The sequence below is a fragment of the Nicotiana sylvestris genome, chromosome 12, assembly GCF_000393655.2.
Source record: "Nicotiana sylvestris chromosome 12, ASM39365v2, whole genome shotgun sequence".
Lineage (NCBI taxonomy): Eukaryota > Viridiplantae > Streptophyta > Magnoliopsida > Solanales > Solanaceae > Nicotiana > Nicotiana sylvestris.
Genome location: NC_091068.1, coordinates 99,737,670 through 99,743,641, shown reverse-complemented (window position 1 = coordinate 99,743,641; position 5,972 = coordinate 99,737,670). Strand labels below are relative to the sequence as shown.

Here is a 5,972-nt window from a genome sequence, read left to right as displayed (position 1 = left end):
GTATATTTAAACAGTTTTGTGATATATTGGAACAATTATCATTATCCTACTGCAACAGTTATTAGGGGCTCCTGTTATTATTTTTAGGTCTATTGGAACGGTTGGATTCTCTATTGCAACAATTCACAATTATCATTTTTGATATTTATTGAAGCAAAATGAGGAATATTTTCCTATGCAATGTAATTTAATACACCATAAATTATATAAACCACGAAATAAAATAAAAATATTCAACTAGCTTTATCCATATACAAAAACAAAATATGAATACATTGTTTGATCAACAATTCAAAAGTCAAAATAGATGAGTTTGCATACAAAAAGTTCTAAACTAAAATATTGAACATGATAATAGAACTTTCAAGTAAGGTCTACTTCACTGGTTTCATCCGCAATCTTTGCACCTACAAAAGACAATAAGAAACAATTAAACAATTTTTTTTAAGATAATTGAATGACAAATTTTCTAACTCTCTAAATTCCTAGAATTTTCGGCAGAGTTTCCTTTGTAAATACGACTATCCCAAAAATTTTAACCTGCTCAAAACATCATTATTCTATAAGAAGTTATAACAAGTGAAGTTTCCTTTGATCATTTAGAATTGGAGTTGGTTCAGCAACTATATTGAACTTGCAGAGTATCGTTGGTCTGGAAACATTTTTATTCCAAGCAAATTAGTTTTCACTTAATGATGTCCCGATTTGTTTAATATTTATGGTACTAAATAGATCATGATGATCTATCGTCCTAAACACTTTCCTTTAATAAGAAATATGATGGAGTACCTAAGCCATAATTGGGTAAAAGAAGGAAAAACAATAGCAGCAGCAGCAACAAGCAAGTGAAAGACGCAAAACATAGCAGCAGTGAAGTAGAAAACGAAGGGGTAAAATAGCAACAATGAGCTAAGTATGCATAGTTTTTCGACAAAGAAAAAGCAGTAAAAGAAGAAAAAACAGCAGCAACAGCAGCAATAAGCAAGTGAAAGATGCAAAAAACTAGTAGCAGTGAAGTAGAAGAAGAAGGGAAAAAACAGCAGCCACGAGCCGCAACTCTGATTTCAATTGGACCATAAATACAAACTTATAAGTTCATCGTATTAGGTGCTTCCATGTCTTAAATCCATAGTTCCTTTCATTTTAAGTGAAAGCAGCACAAGCATAATCGGACAGAAGTAAAAGAATGTGTTTATCAAAAATATTACTAGAGAAAGAAAAAAGGAGCAGCGAAACGATTCAGAATAACCAAGACAACGACATCGAACATCGATAGCAAAGATCGAACAAGGAAAATCTCATGGTTTCAAACTTAAAATCAAAACCTAACAAACTCACATGGTTAGTTTCATATCCGATTTCGCATATTCATATCCGTCAATTAGTCTCAATAAGTAATTTCTAGCGATTAAATTTAGCATATTCTTATCACAAATTCTGTATTTCATATCTCTTATATTGTTGTTATTTTATTATGCATTTTTATGGTACTAATATATCGGTTCCTGTTGCTTTTTTGAGCCAAGGGTCTCCTGAAAACAGCCTCTCTACCCTTCGGGGTAGGGGTAAGGTCTGCGTACATATTACCCTCCCCAGACCCCACTTGTGGGATTATACTGGGTCGTTATTGTTGTTGTTGTTGTTGAAATTTAGAATAAAAGCATTGCAAAGAGTTGAATTCAATTCCCCTGTTAGAATTCTTTGATTTAACTTGCTAGATAATATAGTAGGCAAAAAATGGAGAACGTAACAACAAAATTATTCCCTCTAATTTGTAAAGTATGGTTCTGTAAAATTGTAATACCATATGCATCACTACCTGCTATTAGCTTTCGCTGAAAATTTTAACTTATCACTACTATACATTTACATGTAAGTTATTTCTGCACAATATATATTTTCCAGAACCTAAAGTTTAAGAAGAAATATGAGGGAAATTATAGCACTACCGTGTGGTACTATATTTCTTCATTATCATAATAGGCATATAGGTACTTTTCATGATTTCTGAGGACTCAATATCAAGTTAAATTAATAAGTATAGGAAAGTAGGAAATTCAGTTTAGTAATTTTTAAATAGCATCAGAGATGTCAATGGAAGGTTCCTAGAGATGAACTTACAAACTAGACAATTTCGCCTAAAAATTTTTAACGCGTAGTATCGAAAAGCTATGATAAATATGTAAAGATAACAATCAAAGTTAAAATAAGCGGGAAATGATGTGTTCCAGCCTTTTTTGTGGCTTCTGCTGAATATATGAGTTTTCAGAGATGAGTTTACAACATAGTGTGTTAAACAATCAATTTTTCAGCTTCATGATCTGTGTTTGCTTGAGGATTCACTGAAAATATTGGATGTAGTGGTGCTCTTAAAGGTCTAGATTTTTACTTTTAATGACCTTTTCTACTCTAAATGATTTTGCTCCCGAGCTTTCAAGGATATTTCTAAAAATATGTAAGTGGAAGCTTTTGTTCAAGTTTTAAGCTGAAGACCCGGAGACTTTGCAAAGTAGTGACTGGTAATTTTGAACTTATTAATGAACAATTACAAATTCACGCAAAACAATATAAATCAACCATAAATTTCCTTCACTTCACAACGAGGACAACACATTAAGATCCATAGTGAAGAACACATACAGATTCTATTTGTGTTATAACCAAAACAATCAACTAGTTCTTCAAGAATGATATTTTTAGCGATCTTAAGCAATTATATATTAATTAAATCAATAGAAGTAGTGAACCTTAAACAGAAACTACAAATTACCAATTTCACAAAAGAAAGGGACAATGAGATAGACCCAAAATTAGAAAAACAAAGGTGATAGTAGTATAGTACCTTCGAGATAATCTTGAATCCAAAACTATGCAAATGGCCAGCAGGTAACGCTGCAGATTCTGGCACTACTGGTTGTGCCCATTTGCTACCAAAAAGCCTTAGCACAAATTCGATAGTATTTGATTCCACTATTGACAATGATATTTTACACAAAAATATACAATAAACTACAAGTTAGAAACAAGACTTTTTAAATTTACCATAAGTCCCCGGCAATAATGTCCACAAAATACTCCTTTCCGTATTAATTTCTATTAGGTTGCATGTAACTGTAACTAGGATTTAGGAACAAGCAAATCGATTACAAACCAGAAAACCAAGTATGATTGAGAAGATATCTAAGCTCAATCAAACTTATATGAATGAAGTGAAAAGGTAAATCACACCATTTCAATAGAAAAAGGGACCATTTCAAGCCTCCTTGTTCAAATCTGAGAAAAATAAAGTTAAACCATTAGGCATTACCCCAATAGATAGAACTCATCTTTTCTCTTTGTCATATACTCATAATGAGTGTAAAATTTTTAATCTTTCTAAGTTTAAAAAAGCATCAAAGTAAACTTTAACTTTGACAAATCTTTAAACTTTCAGTAGCAATTGCAATATGCAATTCTAATTTCTATTTCTAGATGACTAATGACATATTCCATTTCCAAAAAAGGAATTACTCTTGTGTTTTTTCCGAATGAAAAGATGATATAGCCACAAATTAGATAATTCAAAGACTAAAAAGAGTACAACTTCGAAATGAACTATAACTAATAATATCTTATTTGGTCAACCATGAATGAAATAAGGTCACTAAAGCTTAATATTCGTCAATATCTTTTCTTCCTAATAGATTAACATATAAAGAGAACAGAGCATCAAGATTGCATTCAGGCTTACATATCAATATTTGTAAATCGAGATACATTTAAGCAAAAAATAAGATTTGAGTAGCCACTGCTAATGGGTCGGTATTTCGTCGAATAGTTAATATGCATGACAGATTTGAGTAAGCACAATTTTAGTAAACAACCAAGCAAACAACTCACTAATAGAAAATTGGGTATTCAAAATCATTTTACATACAGAGTAGGAAGAGATAATCCAGCAAGTCTACTAACTATTTAGATGAGATAAAATTGAACAAATTAGAAGAAACCCCCAAACCCCCAAAAAGAAAACTGCAGTACATATGAAAATCACTAACCCGAAAGGAACTAAATGTGAAATGGGGTTGGCTTTGCTCGATAATAGACCTAGTTGTGCAATAAAATAATGAGTTCTTTGGCAGCCCAGATCGGCGACCTTTACCAGCGAAATGGGACCTAGCGATAGAAGAAAAATCTATGTTCTTTAGAAGTCCAGATTTGCGACCTCCATAGGCAGAATAGACCTCCATTTTGTCGCTTCAAAATGATGGATTCTTCTTTAGGAGTGTTATATCAAGATGCTATATTTTGGATTCAACTATCGATTTGGACTTGGCAACAAAAGGTCTTAGAGTACTACTTTGTCTCTCATCAGGCTTAGAAATATTAGCAACTAAAAAAACTCCACTCAAAAGGTTAGGGTTTTGCGAAAAATAGAAGGGGGAAAATAAGGAGGGAATCTGAACCGTCCCAATAGATTTTATTTTAAGATATCCGTTTCCATAGATATACCTATTGTGATGGTTATGAAAACCGTCGCTATAGAAAAGACTAATAGAACGGTTCTAACACTACTGCAACGGTTTACTTACAAAAGTGTCTCAACAGGATCCATACCCTAAGCAACCATCTATAGCAACGGTTATATCAACCGTTGCCAACAAACTGTTCCCATAGGCCCAATTTCTTGTAGTGATATATTAGAAAAGGTCACCTAAGCAAATATCTCCAGTTGGGATAAGGTTGATTGAGCCACAAATACAAATGGTACTAGGTGTGAAACAATCAGGGTTGATGTAAAGCAAAAGTCTCTTGAGACCGACTCAAGCTGATTGAGCAAAAGCCAAGCTGCCCAAGACTCAAGGCTACAAACCGATCACTACTTTCAAAACTGACAAAATATTCTTTGTTTGTAATAGGAACAAAGCAGTGCAAGGAAAGTGGTTCAAAAAGAAAAAAAGAAAAAGAAGAGAAGAGCTGACAAAGGGAAGTTTCTCAAATTTTTGCATTATTTGTCTTGCTAGTGTGCATAAAATCTTGCCATTGCTCTTCACATTTTTTCCTTCTACGCTAACAACCTAGTCTGATGAATCTTTCTCCTAGGATTAGACGTCTTAGTCTGATAAATCTTTCTCCTAAGATAATAATAATTATATAAAAAATATAAAAAAAACTAGTCTGATAAATTTTCTCCTAGGATAATTTAAAAAAAAAATCTAGATTTTTAAAAAAGGAAGGGGTCAGTTTCAGTTTTCTCAAGTTGTTAATCTTTAGTTTTCCCTAAGTTCAGGGGTCCCGCCTGGAAAATAGGGCCAGTTTTAGGTTTCTTAAGTTGTTAATCTTTAGTTTTCCTTAAGTTCAGGGGTCCCGCCTGGAAAATAGGGTTATTTTAGTTTCCTTAAGTCTTTAATCTTTAGTTTTTTTCAAGTTCAGGGATCCCATCTTGAAAATAGGGTCAGTTTTTAATTCTCTTAAGTTTTTAGTCTTCAGTTTTCCTTGAGTTCAGCGATCCCGCCTGGAAAATAGGGACAGCTTTTAATTCTTTTAAGTTGTTAGCTCAGTTTTTCTTAAGTTTAGGGGCCCCGCCTGAAAAATAGGGTCAGTTTTAATTTCCTTAAGTTCAGGGGTCACGCCTAGAAAATAGGGTCAGTCAAGCTTAGTTTATAGTTTTTCTCAATCTTAAATCTAGGAGGCACTTCCTAGTTTGGGTCATTTAAGTTCATTCCTAGGAGACGCACTTCCTAGTTTGAGTACTGAGATTTTACCCCTATGAGACGCACTTCCTAGTCTGGGTCTTTCAGGATATACGTTTAGGAGATGCACTTCCTAAATTGATATTTCACTCCTATGAGACGCACTTCCTAGTTTGAGTCATTCTTGTTATACTTTTTTTAGGAGATGCACTTCCTAGTCAAAGTTTGTTAGTTTTACTCTTAGGAAACGCACTTCCTAGTATAAATTTGCCAGTTTTAAACACAGGAGATGCACATCCT

General features: G+C 33.3%; 1 long non-coding RNA gene across 1 annotated transcript; it reads right to left on the bottom strand.

The window, feature by feature from the left end:
• Window positions 1-219: 219 nt before the first annotated feature.
• On the bottom strand, window positions 220-4,428 carry LOC104220273 (uncharacterized). The gene is made up of 3 exons (XR_709458.2): window positions 4,038-4,428; window positions 2,843-2,970; window positions 220-407 (listed from the first exon to the last, which is right to left on the bottom strand). It is a non-coding gene; the product is annotated as an uncharacterized lncRNA (long non-coding RNA).
• Window positions 4,429-5,972: the final 1,544 nt, after the last annotated feature.